The sequence below is a fragment of the Chaetodon auriga genome, chromosome 18 (assembly GCF_051107435.1).
Source record: "Chaetodon auriga isolate fChaAug3 chromosome 18, fChaAug3.hap1, whole genome shotgun sequence".
Lineage (NCBI taxonomy): Eukaryota > Metazoa > Chordata > Actinopteri > Chaetodontiformes > Chaetodontidae > Chaetodon > Chaetodon auriga.
The window spans coordinates 19,981,951-20,000,219 of NC_135091.1; the positions used below are offsets into that span (position 1 = coordinate 19,981,951).

At 40.3% G+C, this 18,269-nt stretch overlaps 1 protein-coding gene across 2 annotated transcripts in view; it reads right to left on the reverse strand.

Moving 5' to 3' along the window:
- LOC143335877 (heparan sulfate glucosamine 3-O-sulfotransferase 5) overlaps window positions 1-18,269 on the reverse strand; it is an 82,035-nt gene that overhangs the window by 27,941 nt on the left and 35,825 nt on the right. Inside the window, exon 2 of one of the 2 annotated variants that reach the window (XM_076755528.1) lies at window positions 11,302-11,379. The exons of the other annotated variant lie outside the window; for it this stretch is intronic. The gene's annotated coding sequence lies outside the window, so the exon portion shown is untranslated. The remainder of the gene's footprint in view (window positions 1-11,301; window positions 11,380-18,269) is intronic. 2 annotated transcript variants of the gene reach the window in all.

Below are 18,269 nucleotides of genomic sequence, written 5' to 3' on the forward strand. Positions count from 1 at the left end.
AGATGGCTAAGCTCAACTTTGTTTGCTTTTTGAGCTTAATTGCCATGAATTCTCAAATAAAAGCTGGTATTTAAAGACCCCTCCAGACATATGAGACACATAAAAACACTGCTTGGAATAATAATTTGTGCATGAAATGGTTTCCATCTCCTCCTTCCAGAATATGAATATGCAAATATTGTTCTTTCAAAACTACTGGACACAACATGTCTCCTACTTCACTGAAAAAGCAGCTGTCAGTATATGTGACCTGAAGGCTTGAAGTTTCCACATCACTCTTGTCTAAGTTGCCTATTGGACCTTGATTGGCTTCCAAAGTTGTGATGTCACACAGTCCTGTATGTAACATACACATCTTAAACTAAGTTAGTAAGCTAAGGTGAGCAGAGAAAAACTTTCCCCGTTCAGCAGACGAATGTGGAAACAGCCTTCTATTGTCAAACTCTGCACAGTGAAGCTCAAACATCCAAGAAATAAGAAAAATGCAGTTTTTAATGGAAGGGGGCTTTAAATAAAGGATGTGGTCAGCACAAAGAAATAATGGCTGATCACTTGCGAAGTCAAAGTTAAAAAAAACAAAACAAACATTGGGTGTAATTATCTGGACTCTAAGAATTCACATTGTAAATTCAGTATAATGTTTATTTCCACAAAACTAATTCCATCAGTACAACAGCAGAGTCTGCTGCTGTCAGCTTCTCTTTTGAACAAAGATACCGTTTTAATGCATTAAACAAGTCAAACACTTACGTTACCATCAATGAAACTCAACACTGAGATATTTCCAATTAAAAGCCTTCAGACAACAGGGTTTCTGACTTGACACCGCATACAAAGCTTGTATAGGCTGTGCTCAATCATCCATTCATTAACACACCCACCTATTAGATCAACACGCACCGAACAAGCAGTTTACACACTCCACAATCTGAATGAGATTACATATCACAAATATTTTTACCAAAAACACATTGTCGCTATTATAAAACTCTTGTGTCTTCCTTGTGTCTTCATCCTGAACTGTGAAGAATGCTTTTCTCTTTTTTACAAATTAAAAGCCTTCAAGGAACTGAATGAGCCAATAAGGCTTCCAGTATAAAACCTGTGTGCTTGAAGTGTAGTTTCACTGAAAGCAGCTTAATAATGTTAGAAAAAACTGCAAAGCAGACATAATTGGAAATAACTGTCAATAAAAACAGTATTTCTGTAGCAGTGGCAAGTATGACATGACTGTTACTGTATAGATGGAAATGTAGATGTAGAAATGTAGATTATAATGAATTCATCAAGAGGAGGAAGTTTCAAACAAACAGGATCAACTACAAATTAAAATGGAAGCAGATCAGAAAACAGACAGGCTTAAAAAATGATCTAAAAAATATAAACTAGCTGGAAACAAGACATTAGAACAAAGAGCTGTTTCAAATAAAGGCCCTGTTTCTCTCTGCAGCTGAAGTTAATAAAAAAAACCAAAAAAAAAAAAAAAAAACCCACACAGCATCAACCAGTTTGATGATGCCATGATGTCATGATGGACTTGACGTCAGCATTAAGTGCCACAAAGCACAGCTGGAAATGTGAGTCCAGGAGCCATTCTGAGACACACAGCATCTCTGAAATTTGAGTTGAGTAATCCCATTTCCAAAGCTCATATAGTAAAAATGAGTTTTGATCTGATTTGCAAAAAGCTTTAAACTTTCTGAAGTAAATCAGGTTGTTTTCAAGAGTGTATCAAAGCATTTAACTCAAGTTCAATTGGACTGAGCTCACATTACCGTTCATAAAAATACCTTTTAAGGACAAGATTTTATTTCTTTTTAAACTAAATTTTTGTACAGTGCAGTTTTTATGCAAACACTCATTCTTCATGCTGCTGGAGGAGGATGCCAGTGACATTAGTGGCCCACTATGACAGATTACAGTGCCCCACCCATCTTATAGCACATGATCCTCGATAGAGACCAAGCCAAGGAGTGTAAAGACACTTTCTCTTTGGCTCTTGGAATGTGCAACTAATGGGACTACACTCAGCATGAAGCATCAGTAACTTATGGACAAAGACAATGTTTTGCTGTTGTTGCACACCTGTTGTTCAGGGCGAGCCATTTCTTAACAATACTGTTTTCAATTTTCTCCAGGTATCACGTTGTCAGCACATTACAGGCTGAAATCAGCATGGTCTAAAATTAATGTTGCTTAAAAATGGTGGGTGCGGGCTGTAATGCGTTCCGTGTCTGGCAGGCGTTTCAATAATACAGCAGTTACCCTTCACGTAGCGTGGAAACAGCTCGAGGTGAAGTTGATGTCATTTCAAATTTTACTCTCTCCTTCATGTGATTGTCCGTTGAGTACATCTTAAGTGGTGACAATGCCATTATGCCAAAGCGCTGAAGTCAAGGGCTTGTGTGAAGGGCAGTGGTTTATGTATCTGTTTTGTTCCCAGTGTAGCCTGGTGGCAGCAGTTTGTCAAGTATACAGGAAAGGTGACTGCAGTTACATCAGCGTGTCATTTGGCTGCGATGACCCTGCTGTGTTCCTCTTATGACTTACGCATTGCTCCTGTCTTTTAATATCAACTTCAATTATGGCCCAACACCAGCAGCTTGTCTGAGTTGTCCGGCAGCAATATGCAACAATAAAAAGCCACAAAGCCTGAGGCAACAGCCTTGGATATTGCTTTTGTTTGGCTTTCATCACCATATTTCTACCATTTATTTCACAATTTTACAGAAGGTGAATCATCTCCCCAATAATAGCTTGCTTGTAAAAACCAACATAAATAAATCTTCTTGAAAATAACAAAGAGTAATATTAGAAATAGGAGATTCGTCTAGCTGGGTGACAGTGGTGGATATGTCTAATTTACCCCCGTGTTGGTTGAAACTAACCTGTTTATAGTTTGAAAATACAAGAATGTGTGTGTGTGAATGTTTTTATCTGGTTTTACAATTATATAAAAGAGGAGCTATGAGCCTGCTTCAGTCACACTGGCACCGAGCAGAGGATGTAGTCAAAAAGCCTTTTTAATTAAGGCATATCAAAGCAAAAATATCACAATAGCAAAAACCAATTTCAACCCACAATGGGTCTTCCTGAGGGCGTGGCTGAGGACATGAGTCCTGACCAGACCAGAGTGGAATATTGTGATTTCCTTATTTAGACAATTCGTGGCCCAATATCAGCATATCACAGAATATACATACCGCAGACTTGAGAAACAAGTTAATAGTCACAGTAATAATTATAACCATGATGGTAAAAATTAAAGTAACCTCAATACATCAACCAAAGGATTACATTTTAAAATGCAATACATGTTGCAATAACTTCATGCAGTGTTAATATATCACTGTTGTGCTTTGTTGCCAAAGTACTCCTTTAAGAAAAGTCAAGTCTGACTCCCGAGATGGATTCCACTGAGAAACAACCGATCATCAAGACCGTTAAGTGTTCAGCTAATGGCAAGCTAGAGAACTAAACATTATGTATTGTATAAACCTGATAATACAGTAATACTTCAAAGCAGTATAAAACAGTTTCCCTGTCACACTAATGAAGAATTTGTTATGTTTACGCCTGTGACTAGCCTCTTTTTCATAGCAAAGTTGGTTAAGGCTAATGTGTATTGTAGTATTTCAAAGCCACTGATCATATCAAACTGACAGGAAAAAAAATGTACAATTGAAACTGATGGTCATAACATTAATCTATAGTATTACATATCAAGTCAGAATGTGCTGCTCTGTTGCTCTGGAATGCAAGTTTACAGGGCCGAAAAATGATTCCAAAACCGCCCACTCTGCAACACTATTATCCATAGATTGGTGAGAGATGAGGCCAGTTCATGCCCACTGTGGATTTGTCAAGGTAAATATACTGAAAAACACAAATATAAACCCGTTGCACTGCTGCAATTATTTGCAGTGCATCCAGCATTTACATTGAGGCCAAAGCAGTCAACTACAGTGAATCGCTAAGCCTCTACGCATTAAGACTAACAAGGCCAGGAGATACATTACCCTGCAGACTAAAAGCACCTCGCAGCTGGCAAAGGTAGGGGAGAGATAAGGTTTGACAAGAAAAAAAATAGACTTAACCTACATTCGAACAAACTCTGCGAAACTACTCTCCTGCTCTCCAACCTTTAACCAGCCGGCCGTTATACATGGTGAAATACGTTTAATTACTGGAGTCCTCTGTTGGGGCTGCTCTCATTGCATTGCGCTGGGAGCAGCTATTGATTTCAGGTTGTCTTCTGCCTCATTAGACCGTGGCAGAGCTCTGCCCTGCAAGCTAAAAGGGAACAGCGTCAATCCATAAATAAGCTGACTACACTATATCTTCTATTGTGTTGGGCTGAAATATCTAGATGCCTGGAAGCGAAGGAGAAGTAAGCGTTCAGCCTTTTATAGTTACTCTGGAACATTTAAGCCACAACAGGACGGCCATCTTTGTTGCCCTGGGGCTGATGGAGTGCCGTGGGTCTAAGGTTTGCCACAGCACGACATTTACATTGAATTAGGGGTAATTGTGTCATTTTAGTCATTACCACTTGCTCATTGCCAGTGGCCTACACAGAAGGCAGAGGCTTGAGTGAGGACAGACATGCGTCAGAGTCACAACCAGGATCAAAATGATGATTCCTCTGAGGACGTGCACTATTGATCTCCTTTCATGTCCACGGCTGCTGAGAGAAAGATGCAAACCTCACTACCCACATGGCCAAAGACCAATGGCCTGGCTGCTCCTGTATGCTTGATCAGTTAATTAGAAATACTAATACGGCTGAAAGAAAATGCAAATGGCGAAATGACTTCCATTTCTCACAAACCCATTTGGATCAAACCCATCTGGTGATTTTACCTCTCTGAGTTCAGTCTTGAAAGGCCATGGAATAGCAGTACAATAGATGTGTGACAGTGCTTTCTTTCACTCAGACATTAATAAAGTTTGGGGAAGATGGTAAATCAGGTCATTGTTGACTGCTTTCCAAACTTAAATCCTGTTATAAAAACCAAGCTTGTGGCATATAGTGTGACTATGTGAGGATAAAGATGTGTTCAGACTGAGTGCAAAGCAAATTTTACAGGTGACACAGTGGCACACTGTCAAAGCAAACATGTGAGTGGATGGGAACAGACACACATTTGCTCATGGTAGTGCAAACTGAGGCAAAGATTTGTCTGTGTGACTTTAAACTGTTTCCATTTGATCGGAAATGTTAGGCACAACCTGTGGATATATGGCTTTACTTCATGAAACATGCTAACAGCTACAGCTGACTTATGCACAGCCTGTACTTTGGTTAGTTAGCTGAAAAAAGGACTACAAAACACAAACTGTCAAATTTGCATGAACAAATTGAGCTGAAAATTTGCTTGATGTTAAACTGGAACAGACCATAGGAGAAAATCTCTAGGAGGAAATATCTTTATCTGTAAAACCAAGAGGAAGAGGCATATATTGTGTGATAGTAGCATATATTTATTGATTTGTCATATTTTGGCCGGCTGATAGAACCTGTGTGTCTGAGAATTTGTACATTTTTCCTACTCCATCTTCAGTTACTGTGCAGAGCTGCATGAGTAAGAACTAAATCCCTGTGATCTTAAAAGGAAATGAGGAAAACTGATGGCTAGGCCTCCATTGCCTGTACTTGATGATGGATGACAGCGGAAGGAGGGGTGGTGGGTGATTTCTATGGCAGATCTGAAAATTTAAATTCCAGCCCCTTCAGAGGAAGGCTAAATTTGTGCTGACAGGTGATAATTTAAACACAGTGGAACAGCTGGTTTCAGAGCTGTGCCTTACATATGAATAGATGTGTGTCTATGTGTGTGTACATGTGCATTATCTTGAGCTCGTATGTGCGCGCTTGTACGATGAAGCTTGTCATATTTCCTTTCAATCAATTGCATGCGCTCACAACGTTTGACTTCATGCATATGCAGGCGAGTCAGCGTCAGAAGCCAGGAGCCAGTTAAGATTTTTCAGAGAGCTCTCCGGCTGTCTCATCCCCAGCAGCCTGCACACACACACACACGCACACACACTCCACAGCTCCACAGATATTTCCCCTCCCTCTCCTTTCCATTCAAGTGTCCTTCCTCTATAATCCTGCAAAACTTTAAGTGACTTAAAACTAAGAAGTTTTTTGCAGCACTTCTGACACAAACTAAATTGACGTGAATGAATCATGTTAGAAGGTGTTGATTTTTTTTTTTTCCGAAGAAATCAGTATACAGTATATTCTGGTTGTTCGTTCTGACTCATGTACTTATTTGGTCAAATTATTGTGACCCTTTGGTTTCGACCAACACTGTCAATGGTGTAATTAAATTGGCATAATATGTGTGTGGGCAGGCATTACAAATGAACTGTTACTTAAATTCCAACAGAATGCAACATGCAATTAACCTGCTTGGGGGTTGATACTGTTAGTGGTTCCAAGCCCATATCTGCGGGTAGAGCTCTGTATATTGGTGCTGTATGCTAATTACATTGTGTTGTGACTCCAATTACTGGGAAAAGTATGGACTGCCAAAATTACAGGACTACTCACTGCTGTGAGTTTGGTAACATCTGTAGGAAATCTGTGCTAATCTCTACTCGGAAAGAGGAAGTCACTTCATAAATCTTGCAAGTGTTAAAGCTGGAAGCTAGTTAGCCTCGCTTGATATCTTCCACTTCTTGAGTGTTGTCCAAACGTGAAGCAAACTGGTCCTCCCAATGTCAACCAACACATGCAAGCATGTTGAAAATGCGGGAAAAATACCATGTACAGGGTTATGGGCTATACAGGGGTATGATGTTTTCCAGTCTGTGGTGCACAATGGAAGTCGACATGACCCTTAGTTACATTGCTTCTCAACTGTTAGTGTTAGAAAAATACCAACTCAGGGGCTTGAACACTGTCTCCACAAGAGTATCCAAAAAATGGTTTTCTCATTTTGAAAATTTTGATAAATATGCACAATATCCACTATATCCTTATGTTTCCTTTCGTAAGAAGACAAGAGAATTCAAATTTCAGTTCAGACTTCATGCAAGTAAATGTCAAGCACACTCATAAGGCATCTTTTACTTTTTGTATTTTCCACTGGTATCTCAGCTACATGGCTTATGTTATTCTCCTGCACATAAATGCAATTGCATCAGTGAAATGGCCTGTTAAGATCTGCCAAATGCCAATGTTTATTTGTGACCTACACTACAATAAATCCATGTGTGATTTATGAATATAATTTTTCAAGAACTAATGCACAAAACATCACAAATATCATCAATAATGAGTAGTCAGCTGAGAGATGACTAATGTAGAATCAGCTAAAAAGGCTCAACCACACAAAACAACCTTTCAATATTACAGGGTCAACAAAGTTTTAATAGGAGAGTTAGGCATCGCCCTCCATTTGATTTATGGTTTTTGGTGTATATTTGCGTTGTTTACACATGCCAGCAGTCTTAATTTGGTGATATTTCAGAGCGGAATTGTCACTTCATTTCAGTATAAGCCTATAAAGCAGCGAAGGTGCTGACACATGAGAAGAGATATGAGAGGCAGGATTAATCATGTGCCACAGAACGTGTATAAGGAGGGACGTAGCTCAGCTAAGCTGGAGGGAAAGAGGCAGAGAGAGGGAGGGAGAGAGCGGCGACATGGGCACATTGATGGATGAGTACGGTGTGGATTTACTGCTCTGCCTACCTACACTCTTCTCCACCCCCATCCAGCTGAGGTTGGTACTAAACTAACAGCACGTCCTGTTAGGCAGCAGCAGGTCTCATCAGCCATCTAAGCAGGACAGGTAAACAGGGCAAAGTCAAAAGCCAAGGTCAGGCAGGGAAGTTCAGGCACCGACGGTGTACCAGCCAGAGACAAAGCTAGACCAATGTATTAGTCTGAGTTGTACACGTTCAATATGATGTAGCCTCTTGGATCATCACTGAATAATCCACAAAGTGCGAATATGAAACCTTTATGCAAATATTTATCATTCTGCAATTTGTTCATTTAAATTGGGACAGTTCATTCGTGACCTTGGAAACAGCAGCAGTTGACATGAACCATTTTATCCAACATGGATGAAAAATCCTTAAAATGCCTTAAAAAGCAGTGGACTTTCTTTCACTGCTTTTTCCAAGGTCACGATGAACAGTCACGCTCAAGTTTTAAGTTTCCATAGAGGAAAAGAGATCAAAATGATCAGAATAATGGAAAATTTGAACACATGCTGTTCCGTGGCACATCCGCAAACTTCATCTGCTCATTGAGACTGTGTAATATGATGGAAAGCTCCAGAACAACAGTATATGGATTTTGAGTGGAATGTTTAAATGCACAGTAGAATCCACTGAATCATTCTTCATCATTCTAATCAGTAATAACACTGAACTCACAAAAATTAATAGTTGAAGTCCAGGAACACTGCAACCCTGTAGCACTCATGCCCATTTTGATGAAGTCCTTTGAGAAACTGGTTCTCCAGACCATTAAAGACAACACCCCAACCAGCCAGGACCCTCACTAGTTTGCATTTAGAACCAACAAATCCACAGAAGATCTCAACTACTCCTTCACACCTTGAAACACCTGCATCAGAATGCTGTTTGCTGATTTCTGCTCAGCATTCAACACGTCCTCCCTCATGAAACTGACGGGCTTGAGTCTGGGCTTGAGCACCACACTCTACAGCTAGGTATTGGATTTCCTCACAAACAGACCCCAGACAGTTCAGATTGGCAATCACATCTCCTCCACTCCAGTGCTCAACACCGGAGCCCCCCAGGGCTGTGTGCTCAGCCCATCCCTGTCCACGTTGTATACCCATGACTGGACCCTATTCCAGACGTGCAGAGAATTTCGTGTGAAGTTTGTTGATGACCAGTCTCACAATCAGCGGCCGATTTTTAAACAACAATGAGATTTCATCTAAGGCGGAAGTCAACGATCTTGCAGGGTGATGCACAGAGAACAACCTACTGCTCAGCATCAGCAAAACTAAAGAGCTGATTATTGCTTTTAGAAAAAAAAAGAAGAGGCAAAGACACACACCCATGTCTATATCAGTAGAGCTGAGTTGGAGCAGGGGAACAGTTTTAGGTCCCTGTGAATCAGCATCATGGAGAACCTGTTATGGCCATCACACATCTCCACCTGGGTAAAGAAAACAACTTATAAAAACTTAAAGATACTTAACAAGGCAAAATTCCTGTACCACGTTCTTGTTAACTTTTGATCACAGCAGTGATGGAAAGCATACTGGCTGGATTACAAACTGGCATGGAATGTGCGCGGTCCAGGACAGCAGGGCCCTGCACTGGACGATTAAAATCACCCAGAACATCCCTGATATCTATCTACTGAGCATCAGTGATATCGGTCAGCTGAGGTGCCTGAGCAGAGCCCAAAGGATATTAAAGGACAATACCCACCCCAGTCACAGCATATTCACCCTGCTGCTGGCTGGCAAGCGATACAGAAGTATCTCCTTTCGTACCACCAGATTACAGAGTGCCCTCTTTCCTCAGGCTGCGAGACTGCTCAAACTCCCCACTTCACCATAAAAAATCTTTTTTTGTTTCGTGTGTAACATAAAAGGACTACAGTGTGCACTTCTTTGTACAACCCTGTGTTGTAGAATAATAGATAAATAAAAACACTGAACCTTGAACTTTGTGAAAAATTTGTCCAGTGGAGCAAAATACACAAATACTCAAACTATCAAAAAGATTAATCAAACTTATTCTGAAGATAAAATAAAGGCAAACTGTAAAATGTCTGATTTAAGAATAAATCACAGTTTAAATGCCTATTTCCTGCTTCACCATTGAATTTGGTGTCAACTATACAATATTTGGCTGTTTTCTTGCCCGATACGTGATTATCACCAACATTTCAGGGGTGCAAACCTGAAACCTGAAAATCCAAGTTGTAATAAACTGAAAGGCTGTTTGCAGTCATGTGACGTTAAATTCAGATGGGGGGCTGGAAGTGAAAAATGCAATGGACGAGATGAAGGAAAGTTGTTAATGGGCTAGTTTAGATGAAAATATGAGACAAAGGTATAAACAGAAAATAAGAACACATGTTAGATGTGACCCTTATGTTATGAAGAGGAGTGATTTTTCACTGCTGCTACTGAGGCGACAGATATAACAACTACCGGGTCATTCAGACATCACTTTACTCTAGAAAACAAATGAAAGCATACAAAAGTATGAAGGCATGCAACTTTCTTGTTAGTGGTTGTGTCCATGACCGCAGTAACAAAGTGTTCCGGGATGACAGTTGTTTGGTTTTTTCATGGGTGTGTAGTTTTTATTGTCCTGTGGATTAATGGAGCAGCAAACTTTCAGCATCGCAGTGCTGAATGTTAACATTTACGTTACGGTTGTTTGCAAGGTTAATCACTAGTAAAGGTCCGCTGAAACGCCACTAAGGATGTGGATCTTCCTGAAACAAGACTGGGTATGTTATTTACGCTCATCTGTCTTATGTGAAACTGTTAACGCTGATCTCAGTTTGATCGATCTAAAAACATAGGCATTTTGAGTGTGTGTTATTGTGTTTCCTATGCATAAGAATCGGGGTATTAACAGGATATTGGCAGATGTGTAATCGCTGTGATGACTCCCACCTGAATGGCAAAAACACCACAGCCATTATCAGCCACCCTGCATTCATATGGAAAAGCAAACATGAAAATAGAAGTGGGAACGAGCTGTTGTGCCTTCAACTGCAAAAACAGATTCAGCATAAAAACCACGCAGAAGTTTTTACGGAGCCCTTAAGATTAAGGTACAGTCAACCGACGTGCAGTGTACTGTCTTTGCTTTCTTTGATGATACTGTCAAACCCTGCATTAAAATAGGAACAGGTATTTATATCCTGTCAGAATTTCTTCCGATGCTCATCAGCGGCACTGCAACAATTTTAGATATGAAGTTCAATTCACTTGTCATAAGGAGTACTACTCAGTCTGTACCTACAGTATCTTGTATATCTTATCACTCTGTGTGCACAAACAGATCAATACATAGATATAAACACATACATAATATGTATGTGTATATACGTAATTATTTATTTACATACATATATGCACACAAATAAATATATACATGTATATATAATCACATACACACACAAACTCATGCATACATATGTGTGTGTTTGTGCAAGTGTATATGTAAGTATGCATGTATTGTACTTATCATATCAACGAGAGTGAGTTTGCTTAGGTGCTCAGCAGGAGCACCAGAAAAATCTTTGTGTGAGTAAGAGATGTCGATACATACCCTCTATTCCTCATGACTGCCAGAGGTGATGATTTGCACCTCGATACTTCTTTATGCTTTTATTCACAGATCCAGTATCTAGAATACAGAGAATAATGTTCAGACTAAAGAAAATGAACAATCACTATTTTTAAATCTAATCTACAAAGAAAAAGAGAACTTTGGTGAAGCGTGCAGAGAGCAAAAACTTACATGAAAAATGTCCTACCTCCATCCATTTTGAATTATAAACCATCACACCATGGAAATATCTGAACAAACCCACTGAGTGATTCTCAGCTCCTAGCCTGGGGAAAGGCTCATCCAGTGTCTAGTTTGCATGACAAATGGGATGCAGTGCCTGGCATCCAGTTGGGAGACTGCTTTCAGAAGTTAAAATATACCCACAGATGAGAATAAAACACAACTCATCTGTGTAAAATTCTTGCTCTCCTCAGTTAATTAAAACCAGCCCACTGAGTGTGTGGACACTCCAGGAAGAGAAGAGTTTTATCTTTGAAAGTCAGACACCGCTTATGTAAACAGTGACCACTGCTGTGCAAGAACTACGCATGATAAACACTGTCCTCAGATATCTGTCTCACGGAACTAATGTTCCTTTGGATAATGATCGTCGATGCTCCTGTGCTCTGAGAGTTGACTGCTTATCAACTTTACTGCTTGGAGGAGCAAAACACTCACACTGCAAAGGTCAGGAGGTCCATTCCCAGTAGGGTCAATGATGCTAAAACTGGGCACCCTGATGGTACTGCAAACGCTGCTCACTTAGGAGCAAAGACAACATCGGAAGACACATACTGCAGGGGCAGAAACAGCATTAGAGCCTAGCTGATATGTGGATGTAGCATACTTAAACTAAAACAGTAAACAAGATAAGCATGCCTGCTAAACATCAACATGTTAGCATGTTGAGATTAGCATTTAGGTGGAAGCACCGCTGTGCCTACAGCAAGAACAGCCTCATAGAGCTGCTAGCATGGTTGAAGACTCAGTCTTGTCTAACAGCAAAATGTCTCTGTCAATACATTGCTCACAATTCTTTAGTTCAACTTAAGTTAAACTGCTTTGTAAATCATGTCATGTCTTGTCAGACACCAAAAGGAGCAATTTATATTCAATATTTATGAGTGTAATGAAGGTGTTCCCTGTCTTTGCATTAGTCAGTCACAATGCTATTAGTTCTCTATGTAGATGAGGGACTTGTTGCATTTGAAATTATATTTGTATAAAGCAGTAATGGTCACATAGTTAGAGTCACGCAACAGCCAGAGACATAACACAAGAGGCACACACTTTAAACCCTGATCAGCTGTCCTTGTAATGTCTCTTACGTATCTGAAGGGTGGAACATGGTTCTCTGAGCAGAACACAGGCAAACGGATGGAAGCCATTCTAAGTGTTCACATGGCTGTATCTTTTATATATCTTATGTACAAAATGTTTCTTCTGTCTGGTTTGTTTTTAACCTGCTCTAATGAGAGATGGTTAAATCAATCATCTTGCTTGACTCACAGGTCTGTATGATACGTTGTTGATATTGGGTGGGTGAGTGTGCAAATTTCCTGTGTAAGCCATAACCATACCACCCTTCTCTGGAAAGGCTTGCAGAGATGTTTATGTGCATCTTCAGCTTACAAAAAAAAGGGCACATCTTACACCCACACTTTAGCTAATTGAACAAGTGAACAAGTAAACAAACATCGAATGGAAAAATAAATGCACTGCTGCAGGTTGCAGGGTAGCTGGCTAATTAGCTGGTCAGCTGCAGCACATTAAACAGCTTAGAAACATACTTGCAAATGTCATTTTGGCAGTGATACTTAATTTTAGATGCTTGTGTGGTCCTTGCTCTAACAACACACTTAGTTTGGTTGTCTGCTCTATTTACAAGACATTTTAAAATCTATTATTATGTACTTTGAAAAGGGATGACTAACTGTGATTCAGTTCAACTTCGAGACCCAAATTCTAACAACCCTTATATAGAAATGTCAAAAAGGCTGAATATTGATATCATATTGAGCTCAAAATCCAGTGTTGTTTGGGTCTAATAAGCGCAGTGTGCAAACCTGAAAATTGAAAAAACCTACACCTTTCGAGACCACTTGCTAAGGACACGGGCATTAATTCTGGCTCTTAGCGGAAAAAATGAAATTACTGAAACAATAAATAAACTGCAGGCCACTTCTTTCCGATTTTCTCCAATAAATCAGGCTTTAAGTTATTTAGTGCAGCAACACCCAATTATGGGAAAATTACATTAAAATGATCAATTTCAGAGTCAAAGCACATGCAGCAGCAATCAATAAGAATTATACTGTGTTTCAGTTAACTAACTCTCGCCTAAAAAGGGGGGCAGAGGTAGAGCCGGAGATGGTGGCCGGGATATGTTGTGATTACAGCACTGCAGACTAACCCCAGAGGTCAAGGGCTGCGGGATCAAATCCCACTGGTTTAGGTGCTCAAAGGACTATGGATCACTTCAGTCATGTAAAAGAGTACGGGGGGAAATGCAGTAAATCACATGTGATAAGGTCATAGAGTGGACCTGTGCTGTTCCCTGGTATCACCGCTGCAGTGTGCAGATTACTGCTCCTGGCGGACAACAGACTCTGCCAATCATATACATGCTTACACATTGCGGTGACAGGAATGTGTTTGCCAAGCCTTGCAGAACAAATATTCATTTAATTTATGCAAATATGCACGAGAGTAGATTCATTTTAATTATTAAAACGAGACGGCTGTGTGTGCGACAGATTGTTCTGCTGGTGAATCGGTGGCGTCTTACACCTCCTCTCTAATTATTAACAGCAACCTTGTACTTGGATGAAACAGAAGAGAAGAGGGAGCGAGCAGGATTCCCTGTGGTTGGCGCACAATGTGAGTCAAAACGAGATAACACAGTTTTTCACACTCTCTGATGCAGTGTTGATTTCTGGGTCTCTCTTTCTTTCTCCCTGCTTGTCTGCCTGTCTTTTTCTCTCACACTGTCAGTCTCTCTCCATATTTAACTCCCCTTGGAGACCCAGCAAGCTGGAACTTTTTACAACTTGAGCCATCACTTTTATTGGTTATGATATCATTGTAGAGGCTCAGTTCAATGCTGGGATTGGGGAACGTAGCAACATTGATAAGACAAGTAGTTACCAAACCCAGAGCTTAGTCGAACTCACTGTGAAGAGATAACAGATTTTAACTTGAAGTGGTCTGATTTAAACTTCTTTCTGAACCAATTTCTCCAGGTGCTAATGCTAAAAATGCTAACTTTGACTGTTTTATATATTGTACATTTTGTTGTTTATTTTGGAGAATTTGTCATCCCAGAGCTCAGTAATTACTTGGCGATTTCACTGTTAGAACTGATAAAATCCAAACTGTATGTCACCCTCTGCACGTGCCCTTTTTATCTTTTAACCTGAGTGTGCATTGATACCATGTATAAGACTCTGAATCTTGGTCCCATGGTTGAATTTTAGTATCACTGACATGAGGCACCAACCATGGATACCAGTGAGAACGAGAGAACAACAGTTTTATCATTGTGTTATGGATAAACACTCAATAGGCTGAGAGACAACTCATCTTCTCCTCCCCCACACTTGTGAAACAACATGCATATTTCTATAATATAAAAATAAAAAAGACCCATTCCTGCTATAAGTAGGATTAGCAAGATTAATTTAACAAACACATGCTGCACCAGCTGCACAATGGCGCTATTCAAAGGAAGGGAAGCTATTCTTTGATGTGCTGATAAGGATCTTGCATCATAAAAAAAAGTCTCCCTCTGGTGAAAATCTAAAAGTTTTATTATATGTAATCATATTGAGTATTGGAACAACTATCCCGAGAATGCACTTTACCAAATGACCTATGCCTTTAGGCTGAAGGGACTGAACCTTCTGAATTAATTACCATCATTTAGAGTTTTATCTGGCTGAATGGAACACAAAGAAGTGTTTGCATACTTTGTGCTCTGGTCTAACTGTCCTTTCTGCCTTTTTCATTGGATTATGTCGTCTGTCATTTTCTTGTTGGAAATTGCATCCCCCACAGCGATTCCAACAGCTTGTACCTCTGGAACCACCTTCTGTCCTGATGTCCTCAGATAGTTAATCAAAGCACAGATAATTAGTCTGGAAGTATAAGTGTGCTTTGGCAAGCCACAAAACCTAGAACTACTTAATAAGAGTGTCTAGAAATGATTACACTATGGGTGTAGAATAAATAGACTAACCCTGGCAGCCCCAAGTAACAGTATTAGCTAATTACAAAGCGTGATCATGTTAGATGATATGACATCAGTTTGTACATGTTTAAGGTGTCACGGTTCAAATAAAGCTTGTTGGATTGTTGAACAGCGTATGAAAACAACCCCTGACATATGTCTCTGATTGAGGGGGCTCTGTCTGTAATTTCTTTTTAAAGGTACCCGGTGGTGTTTTGACCACTGGAAGTGCTATGTTTTTACTAGTTCTCTTAGTACCTTGTGCAAGCACACTGCCAATTTTGTCTGTTCACCAGATAACTCCACAGGGTTTCTCAAACCAACAATTTGACAAGCACTGCCACTTCCTGCACGTTTGGCCAGGTGAACGGTGCTGAGAGAGGAGATTTGAAATTCTTTTTATGGGAACAACTGGGTTCAGCACTATCAATGCTTCTGAAGAACAGAAGAACTGTCAGAAAGTGTTCCATGCTATTTCCTTTTGTATGATTCATCGTGTCTTACCCATCTCTGTGACAGCAAGCTTTTCACCCTGTTTTTGAGTGTGGCCATTCACAAGTACATATGCTTTCATCTTTAGACGTGTTGTTTGAAGCACACTGAGCCATTCACCGACCCAGCCACTTCAATCCAGACGTGCCAAGGGTCTAATACTGGTGAGTCAACCCTTTGTTCTCTGTCTTAATGCTCATTGTTTCAGAATAATATTCTCAGTGTTGGGCAAGCTACTTGGAAAGTGCAGTGAGCGAAGCTACCAGTTACTCTAGGCCTCACTGCACCGAGGCTATCCCCACAGAAATGTAGCAAGCTAAGGTACAGCAACATGGCAAAAGTAGTTTAGTTCATCCAAGCTAATTCTTTTTCTTTTTTTTTTCATTGAACCAACTTCATTCCAAGTCAGTGCTATTTCAGTGATCAATAAAACTGTCAGTCAAACAGACTGCAGGAAAAGTTAAGTTCAATTGCTAATTATACACAAGCTGCGCTCTCTGCTCTCGCTGCTCCCAAACCAATATGCAACGAAAACACACAAAATAAAAAAAAGTGCTGCACATAATAACAAAAAACAGGTGCATACAGTGTGTGTGTGTGTGTGTGTATGTGCCTCTGTGTTTATGCACACCTGTGCTTGCATGGGTATGCTCAATTTAGATTTGGGCACATTTGCAGGATAAACTGTTAACTCAAAATTCAATAACTCAAACCACTGTGGAAAAAGAATAAAAATCCAGACTCCCTCATGTTGAATTTCTCTCCATGCTCAGTCTCTGTCATCTTTCCATCAAATAAACTCAGGTTCATGTGTCAGTATTCCCCAGAGACATTGAAGGCATCAGCCCAAGGATTGGTACGTCATGTCACCATCATTTGGAAGTGCTTCTGTCAGCTACACAACCACATCTGTTTACATCACTGTTCCTTTAAGTTTAATTTCAGACTGCAGCAGAGAGCTCTGCTGCGCTCGGGCTTCAGAAATGCTTGGGAAAAGGTAGCTCTGTGGATCCTCTGCACTACTTGATCAATAAAAGAATTAAGCTACTGAAAGCAATACTGACACTACATTACTGAGAAATGTAGTCAAACTAGTCATGCAGCCACTTGTAGTGCAACGACTGCCCTGAATATAGTTTTTAAGGGTATTCACAGTTGTCACTCAGCGAATGGAGCTGGCCTTTCTAGACATCTGCACTCACAGGAAGTTTGACAGGAGTATAAAAAGCAGTTGGGAAACACATCAACCAACACAGACGACCACTTACAACATATGATATCAGCTGTGAAGTAAAGGACCTCCTACATAGAACATGTTATCAGTGAAGAGGAGGCTAGAAAGAGGGAGGTGCAACATGTGTGGGGGCATGTACAAGAGCCAATGGCTGTAAGGAATGGATGAATAAATTCCCTCATACATGTCAGGGCTTTCACAACATCTAGCAAGACTTTTCAAGCCACAAGCAGCACTGATGACCATCCATTTAGCACTTTAAGATCTCTGTTGGTACACTCTATAGACAGAACCCCCTGGGAAGCAAGACTGGTGACATCATCATGACATCATATGTGATAGCAGCGGGGAACACAGTGAAACAGTAAGGACCCTGGACAAGAGACAGTTGACAGCCGGACAAAGAGCAAGGAAGACATTCCGACATTCCGATGCCAAAGATTGTCCTTGAGTGTGACCTCGTGTGCGGCACGTGTGATTCTGAACGTCTGGGATGGTACTTTTACACTGCTCACAGACACCTCTCACACAGAGAAAGAATCAGTTAAAAAACAGAGTAGACAAAGATGTAGCCAACTGCATTAAAAAAAATTAGCTCTCTTGAGATTAAACTAACCTGGATTATAACAAGGCAAATTCTGTTCCCAAAGTACTTGAAAGTTTAGTTTAGAAAGTCATTCAGTTTTCTGGAGCCAAACTCTTTCCCAAGAAAGCCAAAACAATCCCCTGTGTTAATGCGTCCACAAAGTCCCCTGCTGCTCTCCTAGTTGTATTTGTTAATTAGTTTGGATGTCTTTTGTTGGGCTATGGCAGTCAAATAATTAACAATGACAAATAGCTTTCGTGTCCACTCGCGCTTATCCCACCTCTACAGCTGTGGGGATCTCGCTCTTCTGCAACCTGTTTTTATCAAGCCACAGGAGCAAAACCAAAACTGCTAATGCATCAATTTATAACATGACCTGGCGTCAGGCCGAGACAGCCGTTCAGAGAGAGAGGGAGAGGTTGTTT